Genomic DNA, 15,005 nt, shown 5'->3' with positions numbered 1-15,005 from the left:
AAAATTATTTCAATATTTTCTCTGATTCGTATGGGGGGTAGTTTTCACCCTATCCTGTGTGCTCCGAGATTAAATGATTGTATCCTTAATGATTATTATACATCCACGTTCGGTAAAGTAGAGAAGGTATCAAGTGATAAAGAAACGCTAAGTTTTCACGTTTATTCCTCGTTTGAAAGGAAAGACTGGAGGCGGAGAGCCTTGGAGAACCGTGGTCCGCCCCTGAGAGAAATGCACATTAAGTCCCCGACACAACAATAGACTCGATTAGACAGTTGTCTCTCTACTCCTTCTCTTTCCTCCTACTTCAGATCCAAAGACCGTTCTCCATCTACGGCGGCAAAGACTCGACTACGTTTCTCTTTCTTCGATCATAAAGAGGCCGTCGAGCAACGATACACGCAGAATCGACGAAATCGAGGAAATGTGTTGACACTCTTCATAGTTCAAAAGCTTCCGATTACAGATACTTGATTCTCTTTCTGCAGGTGAAAAGGAAAATTGTGAGTACTTGACTCGAAACGTTAATAATCCAGAGCAAAGGGATGCACTTAACCCGTTGGGTGATAGATAAGTTACAGGTAGCTCAAACGAAGTTTACGATAAGTTAGAAGATCAAATTAATAAATAATAATTCTTAAAGAACTTTCAAGAATTAACGATACCGTACGCGAACGAGCATTATCTTCAGGAAAAACCACACCTTTTCTCTGTAAAGCACGTTTCTTCTTCTTTTCTTTATTTTTTTTCAATACTGTAACCTTCACTTTATTTTCAAACATATATCTATAGTAGTGATTATTGCTCATTTATAAAATAATCACTTTATACCTTTATCGAAGAAGTGGTTTTATGCCTTTGGCCGACTAGGTAGGTTCTCGCGTGATGTTTGATGACATATTTTCAGTCGATCAGATAAACGGTATAAAAAAATAGCATACGGTTTGAAAAAAAAAAAAAATTGCGAACCTTCATCGCGTTTCTCGCATACCCGGAGGAATTAAGATCAAACGATGTTTGAAAATCCTTCGTGTGAAAAATACTTGCGTGACCAGGGTGAATTTGAAATCTAAGGAATCTAAGGAGAAGAAAAACGAGACCTCTGACTTTTGCTTATTGGAATAAATTAGATGGAGAGCACGGAACGCGCGAGCTTTGTATGCAACAAATTTTGGAAAAAAATATAAATGTATTTTTAGCATTTAACTACTTATACCGCTAATTCTGCTTCTTCGTTTCCTTTTTTATCGACACAAAAAGCAAGGAGCGGTTGGTTCGTGTGTAGGACGAAATGGCGTTTCGATTTTTAATTACCGCAGACTAGATTGTTTCTTTCCGAGCCTCGTTTCATTATATCCCGCGTCGATGAATAATTGCTCCCTATTGGACGCTGTTTAATGGAATACGATTGAAATTTTTGGCACAATTTCCCTGTACCTCGCGCACCTGGCCAATTTCCTCCGCTATCGATTGTGTATACAGGCTCTGGGCTGCCTCCACCGTCCCAATTTATTCCTCTTACTTCCCACAATTTTTAAACAAAAAAAAAAAGAACAAATTATCGCACAACGAGCGACAAGTGTATTTCAACAGAACAAAATTCTACCGAACGTTTATCCAACGGAGAAAGGATATTTTTACCATCCTAGTAACTGAAATAACAAATGACAAATATTTTATGTCATTATTGCGGTATCAACTTCCGTTACTGGAGGAATACGATTCGCCAAACATCCCGGAAACGAGTGTTTTCCTTAGCATAAAAAATACCGTTTGTGAAACGACCGATAGGAAAGGAAGGCGGTTGCAACGTTGCAACCGTGGGAGGGTGCAGCAAACTTTTATTGCATCCGCAATAAAACAGACGGTGTAGATGCTCGCGATTTGCTCGATCCTGTCGCAAGATGCCAGTTCTTTCAAAACGTACATCGTATGGAAATGGGGATAAATGTGTCTTTACGTAGGAAAGGTTCAAAAATATAGAATTCGATTCGCGACAGAAGAAACATTAAATGTTTTAACGCTACTCGTAACGATCGAAACTAGAATTAGCGTCGATGATCATTATATTATCCTAAATTGGAAATAGTGAAAACGGTGCGGCTCGAATGATGCGTATCCCCTCGTTAACCTAATCATATCATCGATCCGGAAGCTATAGAAATTTAATCGAATCAATTTCTCTGAAATTTCATAATTAATCGTCTCGTTGTATTACTCGTTCCATCGTTCAACTATTCTATAACAGAGGACAAACTTTTGCAAGAAATTCTAAGAGAAATAAGAATGCAGACACACACAGACACAGATCGCAATTTCTAGAAAGTAAAAACGAAAAACAGATATAATAATGCTGCGGACGATCGTGCAAACGTGCAAAAATCTTGTTAGCGTGTAAAAGACAAGCTGCTACGTTCTCATGAACTTTTTTAACCGCTGAAAAGAAACACGCAAATGGCTAAGGAACTTTGAAAGAAAATAAAAAAAAAGAAAAAGAAGAAGATGATGAAAAGCGTCGCGTTTCTTCAGCTAGCAACGATGCGCAAACCGTTGATAGTAAAATGGACTCACCAGAAATCAGAAAATCGATCAGAAACGATCTTTCTTTCCTTTTTCCCAAGATTCTTTAAATTCCCACCGATCTGATGGAGACGGTACTGCACCTCCGATTATATTTTATGCTCCCCGTTCCTCTCTCTCTCTTTGCCTTGCGAGTTTCTGGTTAAAAATGTAAATGGACATTATTTTTAATTATCATGACTTAGAAATATAATATACAGGGTGTTCGGCAAGGGTGGGCATCCTTCGAAGGGAGGGTAGCTAGGGTGATTCTGAACACCCTGTATAGCATCTACTTTATAAGTAACATTATTTCATTAGAAATAAAATTTTCAAATGAAAGTTAGATCAGCACTGATACATCCGGTTTCAACGATCGCATTTACATACGAACGAAACTCTGATGTAAATGAATTTTTTACAGAAAAAGAAAAATACTCCACTTTTTTAAGTAGACGTGAAAATGTATAAATACCGAGTAACGCAGAGCAAATAACACGGTATTTACATTTAATTAACACGGTGAGTACATGTATAAGCACACGTGGATGTCGTAGCCGACATTACTCGATCGAGAAGGGTTAGAACAGAATTGTTGTCAAACTTTTAAGAGGAATTTTAGAAATGTAATAAATATTGCTTTTTATTTTTGAACAGAAATTACCAGTTCGATGACACTGTTTCTTTTTTTCTTCTTTCCTTTATCAACGAAACCTTTTCATTTTATTCCCCGTTCCTAAAAGAAACGTCCCCGGGGAACGGTGTCCTGGAAAGAGAGAGTCTATCTCGATAAACTTCCAGCCACCCCTTGGTGTGCACCGAATGATATTCTATTCCCTGCCACCGCCACCCTCTGCGCTGAATGTCCCAGCATTTCTCTATGTGCAATATACAATGTCCCGAAACGACTAATATAACACGAAATAGGGTGATTTTGGAAGAGGAGGTCAGTGAAATATATAAATTACTAGTAAAATTATCTGGCATTATTTCGACAGTGTCATTTTCAAATCTAGGATATTTGTTTTAAAAAAATCACCAAAATGATTGATTAAAATTATTACGATACATAAGATAACCGATTGCATTCGAAAAGAATTCTCAATAAAAATACACTGGACCCAATGGAACGTGTATAAAATCTGAAAGCAAGGGAATAATACGGTATTATCGAATCGATTGCAAAGAGAAAAGGAGTACAACAGTGCATTCCGAATAAAAAGTTTCCGACAGATCAGTTTTAAACTACCGAACCACAGTTGTCCGGAAAAATGGTCCAACACGAACAGCTACGGATACTAAATAACCGGAGGAAACTGGCAAACAAAAAAATAAAAAGAAAAGTTCTATAAAAGGTATCAGGTAACGATAAATCAAACTCCAGTATTCGAACGTACATATTTCCCCGATATTTCTATTTGATGTATTCAATTTTTCGAGCGAAAGAGTGAGAAGTAACGAAATGTGATACAGACACCATTAAACGTGGAATTTGAATAATGATACGAGGTTAAACCACATTTTATATAAAGTGTATTTCAATAATTTGAAGACGGAACTAAATTACAAACTCGCTAACTTGTGCCAAGGGGCTCTCTCCATGGTCCGCCGTTTGGGGATTGAAATAAAAATGATGCAGGGAAAGGGTTAAACTAATACAAAAATTATATTTATAAAATATTTAAACGTATAAATAGAATTTTGACGAATACATACGCCTGGAAAGTTTGGCGTGACCATTTTTTGAACTTCCTGTACACGCGGGGGTATGAATAAAAGATGAGACGCGAACGAAGGAAACCTAATGAATAGTGTCAATGAGATGGAAAGACGGACGGTGAGAGGAGAGAGAGAGAAGAAAACAAGCAACTCCGGAAGAAATAAAAGCGACTGAATTATGAACCTTCCGTGAGATCGCGATCAAGCAAATTATGAAAAGGGCGAGTGGGTTCAGAGTTTCGTAAAAGTATTCCAAATTATATTTAATAATTAAACCCTCTTACTGTGCCGGGGTATACGCGACCCGAACGACGGTAATAAAATTGAGGAAACTATTCCATTTTCTGTCGGCGTACAAAATAGACGAATACCTCTTGGAGAGCAAGCGTAAAAACGTTCAAGGATCTCTTTCTTTCTCTTCGTTCATTGTTGCGGTTAGAAGAGACCTTGGCCAGAAGAAGTTCCTTACGAGGAAGAACCTTGACTGACGATTCGCTGCTAGGAAGATGAGTCACGAGGCTGCAACGAAATCGATCGTGGCCAAAGTCCTGACTGTCTTCCTCTTCGACCATGGATTCTCCTGGCTCTTCACGAGAGAACAGGTGGTACTGACACGGGATTATTCCAGATGGCGTTGTCCGATAGTAATTCGATTGCGATGCTGAAGAAATTTGGGGTGTTCCCGAAAATTAATACTCCGATGGTCGCACCCTAACTAAATAGGAACCAGGGTGGTACTGGACTCTTCGAAATGCGGACAGACCTCTAAATTCAAGAAATCGACGTTTCTTCTGTTGTACAGTTAGCTATTGTTTCAAGAAGGTCAACTTTTCTTTGTGAAGAGGAGGGCTCGTAAATAGGAGACCCCTATTTTTATTTATGACGGGGAATACTACTTGTTCCCTAAACTGGGACCAATTAAATTTTGTGGATTCAGTGTTGTCAATAGCTGGATTCCTTTTGCCCTTGCATTGTGGTACAGCCTGTACGAAACTACAGTCTAGTTATTACATTCCAGTCGTCGCGGTCTTTGCCAACGGCGTTGTATGATCGAGAAAGGGAAAATGGTCGACGGTTCTCGTAATGTTGGCACGTTGCTATGTTAGCGATGTCTCGCTAACAGTCCACTTGAGTCAACAGACGACTGATTGTTAAGGCAAACATACACTGCCACGATCCTACGAGTCTCTTCTATCTTTGGGTGTCTCCCTTCGTGGATCATCCACCAGCCATATCGTCAAATGACTCGAAGAAACTCTGGTCAGTTTTCGAAAGTGTTAGGTCATTAGATATTTTTATTTCATAAAATTATGTCAGACCTTTTGTCCCTCCAGCTCTGACATTTGCATGCAACCATCTGATACGTATTCTTGTTTACATTAATTTGTAAAAAGGGCAATCCAGGTAGAAATTTTTTCTCTACCACACAGCAAATTCAACCATCGATTCTCTTATCGGTTAAACGATAAATCCGGAACACTAGTCGAATCCCCTGTCCGCTCGATAAATTATCGAGAAACAATCGAGAAATTTATGCAAAGTACGACTGTCCAAACAACGACTAACGCTCGAAATTCACACAAATTAATCTAATCGTTTAATCAACTCATGTTTATATTACTTGAACACACAAATTTTACGAGAAATAAACCGAAAGTGGCGTGGAATGCAAATTTTCTTATTTTTACTTTCGTTTTTCAGAAAAACAAAGTAAATGAACGTAACGTGTAATGCGCTTAAGTTTCGAACTATAGGAAACTATAGATAGTCCACGTAGCATAATAAAATTATTACTTTAATAAGGGAATCGGGTGCAAGAAAATCTCATTAAAATTCCTTTAATGTTTACCTTCCCTTCGTTAACGAAGGAGAGAGTACCTTTTAACATAATTAGGCCAGTGCAATCTAATAACGATATACAGTCGATGCAGCAGGCAGATTCTCAATTCGATAGTCGTTCTTCGTGCTAAAATGGTTAAAAATGATTGAAATAAGATTTTCAAGCGAAACGCTAGGAGTTGGAAGAAAATCGGTGACAATGACCGCTACGTCGGGGCGTTTTGACGCGGAATGGCTCGCACAGGAATGCGTTAACAAACGCGAAGGGAAGCATTCGTACGAGGTACACTGGAACGACCTTCCACGCCCCAAAGAAATCCGATTACGACTCAATAATGGAAAACCACTCGAGGAATTTTTCCTCCATGGACAAAGAGACTGGTCAGAAAATACGTGGTCTGCCACTGACGAGGAGGGAACACGTTACTGGAATGGTCGGTCCTTAAGCCGAGACCTAACCAGGGTCCTACAGGGACCCAGGCCAGGTCCGCAGTACCTACCTATCCACCGAAACACCATTCTCCATTTCTCTCTAACTGCTTATCCTGTATCTCGCTTTTTCCCTTGGCTACTCTCTCCATCTTGCCTGTTTACTCGCCCCGTGGTCACGGTTCCCGTGTCCATCAGGGGTGCTCATTCGTCCTCTGTACGCGAATCGGCGAATTCAAAGGCGAAACAAAATTGTTCCTTACATCAAACCAGTTAAGAAGACGTAAATTTCGCCCTTGTTTCAAAAAAACGCACGCTATGATCCCGTGGAATTATTACTTTCCTCTGACCTTATAATTGCGCAAAGTTTGCAGCTAATGGGGGTCCTAAAGTTTATGAGCTTCCCTTGTAAGATTCACTGATAAGGCAGCGGAAGAATGAGAGAGATAAAGAACGAGGGATGAAAACGTAAGATAAAAAGGGACAAAGAAAACGCGAGTGGGAAGGAAAGAGATAGAAAGCAAAAGAGGAGAGAGGGAGATAGCTGTTCGAAGGTATACAGGGTGTCTCACCTACTTGGGCCAAGCTGTAACTATAAAACGTTTTAGAGCTGTAACTTGGTCCAATTGCATGGTACACCCTGTATGGATACAGCATTCCAGGACCCAGTCCTCTGTTTATCCCTTTGCCAGGATCAGGGTCAACATCAGGATCGTTCAATGGACAGGCGAACCTTTAAGCATCCCCCTCGCGGCTGCATCGACCATACAAATAGCCCGATGCGGGTCCAATTCCATTTCTACGATTTCAGCAAATATTTTATTTTGCCACGATTCGATATACGTTTCTAGTAAAATAGACGTATGTTAATATGACGCGTTATAATTTTAACCCTCGGACGGCGGACCATGGAGAAAGACTCAATATTAATTTTATTTTGTAAGTTTCGATCACGGTTCATTCAGACTCCTCTGTTCAACTGCTGGTTATTAAAAATATAATTATTTAATTTATATTTTAAACTTTCTACTTGCTTTACTAGATACCCTTACTGAAAACGAAACTGCGAACAATATAATATCATGTTCAGAAAGTTCGGATATAAAACGCGGTTCTATTGCCAGGATGTATATCGCTTTACGGCAAACCTTGGTTACGAGTTCTCGATAACGAAACACGTTGCACCTCGAGTGGAGTTTTCTAAAAAAGAGAAAAACTGTTAAGCTTTGATACGAGTACGACGGTGCGCTCAAAAGATCATCAATATATTCCACGAAAGCAATCAATATACGAGGATCGGTCAACGAGTTACCCTTCGTTTACTTGAAATTTGAGATTGGAAATTTAATTATTGTTAATAATTCGAGTTTCGATACTCGAGTGAACCTTGAAACCTGAAATGACTCTACTAGGTTTGACAGAAGAATTCAAATTCAATTTCATTTTCTAATACACCGTGTGTATTCGCGATAATTCTTCTTCCATCAACGTTTGAGGCGTTGTCAGAGGATTTTCAGCCGGCTGTTTTCCAACAAGCGATAAACAAGATCTTATCGACGTTCCAGACAGCGAAAGAGAGACTAGGTGTGCTGCTTCGACGATCGCGCCTAGCAACGATAATGACAAGGATCGAGCAAGATAAAGATAATTATTGGACAACGATCAGGGGCGATAGCTCGAGCTATCTGGCCGTTCCTTTTTCCGCCTGGCCAAGTGAAAGTTTCCCTAAGGAAAACCAGGCAGCTGTATCCTTGATCCTTGATCCTTGAAAGGTCTCAGCCAGCAAGAAAACAGGTACAATGTGAATGGAAAAGTCGTGATCGCGCGTTTGAACACCGACACATCATTATTCAAATGAAAGGCAATGAATTGCAGTGGCAATTCTTACCCAAGTGTAAAAATCATTTTTTTAACACTTTGATTGTCAATGTCACACATTGGTGACCTAACTCTTAAGTACAGTGGTCTCTAGTATGTTCAAATTTGATCTACAGAGAATGTTTGTAATGAATGTTCAGATTATACATAAAGGTAACAGATATTATACTCGTTGCAGTGCTCGTTCGTTATTTAACCACCGGTCAAGGGTCATTTCTAGGTCAACCGGTGGGTGGTTGACTAACGTTATCACAGTGACCCTATCACGAACGAAAAGTTTTAATCAAGATTACGTAAAGAACGATTTGTGCTATTTTATAAAACCGCTTTGCTTGGAAACAGAGAAGATATACAAAAATAATAAGACTGATTTTTTGTTTATAATTTTATTAAAAAAAAAATGCTGAATCTTAAACAGTTATGAAAACTGGTTTTAGTTTCAACAAATTTTTAGCTAGCTTTTCGGTTTTAAGTACTCCACTGAAACGTCTGGGCGTAGATAAAGATTTCCACAGCTCGAAATGTTTCAAGCGATTTATCGTGTAAAAAATTAGGTCAATTAGGCTGGATTTAGAGTAACGTTTTGTCGTATGAGTGGAAAAGATTCGACTCGAGGCGTTTTCGAGTAAATGCTTGACGGTTGTTGCACAGGGTACGCCCCGAGGGGATTACGGGGGTACCCAGAAGCGGTCGCTAGGCAACTGGCGCCCCAACCCTCTAAGGACAACGTGCGTTTCCATGCTACCCTTGTCTACGGGGTGATTCGTCAAAAATACTATCTTTTTTTCTTACGATTTCATCGCCCACGTGACAAACATTCTCAATGTTTTATAAGTACACGCTATGATAAGTACGGGGATAATTATGCATTTACGAAATATAATGTCATCACATTATGGTCTGCATTATTTTCCCTTTTACTACGTGCTGAAATGTTTCATAAAAAACTTGAGAACATTGCTGAATTTTTTTGATTTTTTTTTTTATGCAAAATGATCCAAAGAATTGATTTAAGATGATTCATTCAAAGGCACGTTTTTCAGGTCTTTGTTCCTCGTCAAACGCGAACGATTTTCAATTTACGATCAATTTTCTTCTCCTTGAAGGAAAAACCACTTTTTTATGGTCCTTTACAATACAAAGAAGTTTGAAAAGCAAGTTTGATCGTCGATGGAACATTCGATTCCCGCTTAAGGGTGTTTTCCAGCGAGGTGGAAGGAAAAACTGCTACTGACTTTCAGATAGCTCATATTTTTCAAATAATAGACAAACGTTTACAGGATGCTGCATATATTTGCGAGAAATGTAATTGTATTGATAAGCTTCTAGAACTATTACGAAGTATTTTCACGTTTGAGAAAATAGTATGCATCGAGAGAAGAGATTTCATGAAATTTCACGAATGCTCTAAATAAATGGTTTCAATTTCGCTCGTTAATACATTTCGATTACTTAAACGAATAGCTGTTAGATTCAGAGAAAGTCTGAGAACAACGAACTCTCCTTGTTTTCATTCATACCAGCGAAATACCTTCCTTTTCTCAGCGAAGTACCAATTAACTAGTTATAACACCACCACCTACTCCGCGTTGCAATTAAATTGCAACCAGAATTTTTCGCATCTTTCCTACGAATTTCCCAAAGATTTCACACAGGAAACTGTTAGAGGTTGTTACATTATTAAATGAAAAATTTCGAAACATCTAAAATCTGACATTACTTGTTTGTTAAAAATTTTCAAAAAATCAGGAATTTTTTACTTTCAGATCCTCTTTCAATTTTCAAAAAAATTTCGAAAAAATCGCACGACTGTTATAAACTCTTGATCGATCGACAGATTTTCTCTTTTTCTGTTTCAAAATGGCCACTTGACCCGGATCCTCTCAACCAGGAAGTCGCGTTTTTCATGCAAGGCTAGTTTTCACCGTTATCTGATATGCAATAAACATTTATTCAATTTGTCGTTTAAATATGTTTTAAAAAGCTGTTTAGTTTAAACGAGTCTGAGAGATCTGCTGCTAACCCTTAAAAAAAGTGCAATATTCTTCAAACAACTAAGAATAAACCTTCGAAGTGAAATAACTGAAAAGCTGAATAATTTAAGGGGATACCTTAAGATAGCGAAAGGGTTAATGGATACTTGAAATCTGTAATCAACACCATGTATCATGGAAAACGCCGAAAGTTTCATCAAGGAAAACGGTGGAACATCTTCCCGTTTACGCTGGTCATCTTACCGTATTCACCGACACGCGCTAATTACATTGCTCATTATGTAAATCGAGTTCGTTTTGCATTTGTATCGTAGCCGCGTTTACGTTTCTCGCCATTTTTAGTCGTCGCTGTTCGCACGCCGTCTCGAATAACAACGACAGTAAAATCTGTCTAAAGTCTAGCTGGAAAAGTTGCAGCCTAGACATACAAATGTGTTGGTCAGCGTTTTCCTCGACAGGAAGAAGTCGCGAAATTTCGTCCGATATAAAAATATATGTTCATTTTCAATTTATTTGAGCAAAAAGGATCGCCCCTTTTACGGATACGACCGATCCCTAGGTATATTTTTGCAAACCACTTTTCCTACCGTGTAACCTTTCAAAATGGCGCTGGTTCGCATTCATTCGCGTCACACCCTGTGCTGCCCATTCGCATTCACCTTCACCGTTCTCCCCACCCCTTTGCTCTTTCTTTCTTTCTCACCGGTCCCCACCCTTATATCCATCGCTCACGATTCTTATAATCGCTGCTGCAACACCCCCGCTGTTTCGCGTGCATCCGCACACTTGTCAAAATCACCCCCCCAGAACTTTGACAGCGTCCACTCGTTTCACTGATCCTCCCCACGATTCATTAATCCCTACGAGCCCTTTCTCGCGGAAGACTGAAATTTTTTCTTTCACCTACACCTCTCGTTGCTGCAGTGTAGCTTTCAGTCAGAAAGTTTATATTTACAAACGTTTGTATCGGGTTGATTACAGAAAAGAATTTAACGTCAAACGCAAGACCGGGGTAGTTGCGAGAAAAATGTCACACCGTCGTCGTTTCACGTACAAACTACGAAGAGAACACGATAATTTCCCATTTCTTAGAAAGGCCCTACCTCTAAAGCACCGAATTCGGCGAATTATCGAGGGGCTTCCGTAATTACACGGCTAAACCCTACAGTGGTCGTGCAGATGACATTAACCGGCCATATTCGAAATTTTCTTATACCGCAATAAATCATTTGCGCTAAATTTAGTGTTCTTTATAAGGTAGTACGTGTTCTTAATAATAACCCTGTGAGACGTTAAAAATGTTCACAAAGTAGCAAAGACCCATCGTGACTGTTTGAAAAAAATATGGTACTGATACTGTTGACTAAAATTTCAGCAAAAATTTCTAAATGAGAAATACAAATTTATTTATTAAACAATGTAACAGTGGACAAACAACGCCTATCCCCCTGGATCAGAGATACGCACGCATCTGGGAATTACATCATCGCTATTATACGATGAACTCAGCACAGAACGACGCTTCGTGCCATTCGAATCGTGTAATGAACCGACGTCCAATGTTTAGGTTCATTAATTTGGAAAAAGCACACTTGTGCTCGCTTTAGTCCAGACTGAAGCTTCTAACACAATTTCGCTTGTACAGGTTGTCTCAAAGGAAATGCACGCAGAGAAACTGATAAATTATAGAGAGGAAAAGAAAGTGAAAAGTCCTTTGCAATTAACACGTTAAAATGTCCTGTACTTTTTTTCCTTTTAGTTATTCCTATTTATGGTAAAAGAAAAATGATCATGTAACTCGTGGAAAAGCGTGTTTACATCCGATTAAAGAGTTAAATTTCATTAGGGATCGTGAAACAGCAACTTTTCCTTACTATTTAATTAAACATTGCACACACGCCTACTGCACTTTCCTCTTATCTAATCCCCTTCAATTATAGTACCTTATCAACGTAATACCCGCGGGATGATATTCACTGGTCGGTAAAATGAAGATAAGTGACACGAGGAGAGAATGTTGTGGAGAAATTCTGAGAAAAATAGGTAACCAAAATTAATTAGAAGGTTTTCGTTAATGATGATTGAAGGACTTCAAGGAAATCATTGATTGTTATTGTTGCTCGTTAACGGGTCCTTCTTCGCAGGCGGTTTCCTTTCAGGAATCCTGATTTTAGATTCGGTTGAAACGTAGAACGTTATTCCAGCATTTCTCTTTTTTTTTTTTTTTTTTTTTTTCATTTTAGGAAAAATTAAAAGTATACCATGACCGACAACCGCAGCTTCTCCGCGATAAAATAAATGGAAAAATCCTTGACCATTTTCCGATCTGCAGCTCCGTTTTCGAAATGAAAGCGATTGAAAAGTGGATATTCGGTGTGTGTACGTAGCCTTCATGTGTGTTTTTCTCTCAACCATTTGCCAGTTGAATGGTATACACATCCAATAGTAAACACTCAATTTTCAATCACTTATATTTCAAAAACAAAACTACGAATTAAAAAATGGTCAAATCTGCCTCTTGGGTCGCTCAATGTAAAGGGTGTCCAACCTAATTCCACCGTTTTTAAATATTTTCTTAACTTACAAAATTATTAACTTGAACTATTTTAAATGGCATAGTTCCATATTTGTAGCCAGTAGTACGCCAGTAGTACAAATGACGAGTTAACTTGTCAGAACCGACACAGAAGAGACTAGAAATTGTTAAACGAAACACAAAGATGCGGAAGAAACGAAAAACCTCCTTTTCAATAGCGCGATCAAACGCGCAAAGTTTTGCACGTTGAATTATAAATATTTCAAAGGCTTTATCGCTTTTAGATAAGCAGTTTCAATCGCGTAACTCGTTCCGCTCGATTGACTTCAAATCACGATTTCATTCGCGTTGCATTGATTACCGTGCGGAAATGCGTCACCTTACCGGCTTCACATAATAAATCATTTTTGTTTTTTCTTCCAACGATCGGCAACAAGGAAAAAGCCTGGAAATCATATGTTATTTGCTATATAAAAAATGTTGGGACATTTGCATTTTACATAAGTGATGAACTTTGAGTGACTTTTATCATTCGGTATAGTCATTAACTCGAGAATTCTATTTTTATTAGATGTTATGCGATCTTAATTCGGTAGAAAAATAATGAATGATCGATTACACAGACAAATAAGAAATAGGTAGCTAAAAATATATGTCGAGAATGAATGACATGAAACAAAAAAAGGAAAAAAAAAGGATGGACTCGACGCAATTTACGCGTTGAAAAAAGAAAAGAAGAAAAGAGTAGCAACAAATCTACCTGTTTATCGTTAGCTAACGAATGACCGGTCGCCCATTTTCGGCCGCTGCTCACCAAACCATTACGAATTCCGCCTTCTTAATCGGCTAGTCCTCGCATTTGCATATAGATGACGAACGGTAATGTATAACCAGCTTAGAACTAGCTGCCTTCGATACTTTTTCATAGTACGCGCCGGGAACGAGAGGTAAGAAACTATCAGCGATGAACCTACAAACGCGAAACGCACACTTTTCGATTCGATTAGAAAAACTAATGGGTTGCATTTTGATTTCTTGATAAACTCGTAAGGATTTAATGATTCGTCGGCGAATCGATGATCACTGCCCTACGCTAGTGCTTTAATCCTCGGACGGCGCGGCGGACCATGGAGAGAGACCCAATTTCAATTTCCCAATCCTAAGTTTCGCTCTCGATTGACCTACACTCCGCTGTTCAAGGGTTAATTGTTAAAAATAAAAAATTCTTTGTTGCACGATGCCGATTAATGTAGCAATAATATGGATTCTTAAATGCATCAATCGCGTCATTTCTCCACGGTTCGATTTTACGATTTCGCCTTATCACCGGCGTACTGCACCTGCTACCCTAGACTCGAACTTGTTAACGCGTACCCTGTTTATATATTTTTATCGAAAAAGGCGAACTTACCGTTCTCTATAAGTAATCGAGCCCGCATTTCTTCTGCTAGCCAACTTTTCGTATCTGGACTATCGCCAGGGGGAGATACCCATGGACACCGGTGAATTATGAGACAAAACAATGTTCGACCTGTTATTTCTGTAACACCCTGTATAGAAAATGAAAAAGAAGGAGCTGTTCCAACGAGTATAAAGGGGATAGACGGCGAGGTAGGCGAACAGAGGCAGAGGAAAGGAAGAGACGTGGTCGTGGCAGTATTCTATCCGCTTTAACGACGAGTTTCAGAGCGCGAGAGGCGCTTTCTCCTCCTCCTTATCCACCTCCTTCTTTTCCACCTCTAGTTTCTTCGTCGCGCTGCCTCTATCTCCACCTCCGCCTTGTGCTTTTGCCTCGTCTTCTCAGCCACCTCTTCGGGGTCTTTCCGAATTTTTCACTCATCTCCCCCTTTAAACCGGTGTTCTCCCTCCTTTTTCCTTTCTCGCTCGATGCTCCGCGTATGTTTTCCTCGCTGCCTCTCTATCCCGTCCCTCCACCCTCTCGCTCCTTCATTTTCTTATCCGTTGGTCGCTTCCTTCAAACTTTATCCGTGTCGGTGATTATAAAAATGGCTAAAGTCGTGTATCGGATCATTCCATAAAGTAACGCTATA

General features: G+C 39.2%; 2 protein-coding genes across 13 annotated transcripts in view; one reads left to right on the top strand and one right to left on the bottom strand.

Moving 5' to 3' along the window:
• The window catches only part of LOC117602128 (uncharacterized), a 69,584-nt gene that overhangs the window by 18,464 nt on the left and 36,115 nt on the right, over positions 1 to 15,005 (top strand). The window lies entirely within an intron of this gene.
• Positions 1 to 15,005, bottom strand: part of wge (BAH domain and coiled-coil containing protein winged eye) — a 66,618-nt gene that overhangs the window by 28,462 nt on the left and 23,151 nt on the right. For 11 of the 12 annotated variants that reach the window (XM_034319696.2, XM_076691676.1, XM_076691674.1 and 8 more), the window contains exon 2: positions 2,572 to 2,718. The exons of the other annotated variant lie outside the window; for it this stretch is intronic. The gene's annotated coding sequence lies outside the window, so the exon portion shown is untranslated. The remainder of the gene's footprint in view (positions 1 to 2,571; positions 2,719 to 15,005) is intronic. 12 annotated transcript variants of the gene reach the window in all.

Source organism: Osmia lignaria, chromosome 13 (assembly GCF_051020975.1).
Source record: "Osmia lignaria lignaria isolate PbOS001 chromosome 13, iyOsmLign1, whole genome shotgun sequence".
NCBI classification, from domain to species: domain Eukaryota; kingdom Metazoa; phylum Arthropoda; class Insecta; order Hymenoptera; family Megachilidae; genus Osmia; species Osmia lignaria.
Note: the sequence above shows the minus strand (reverse complement) of the source record. Positions and strands in the feature narration are given on the sequence as shown.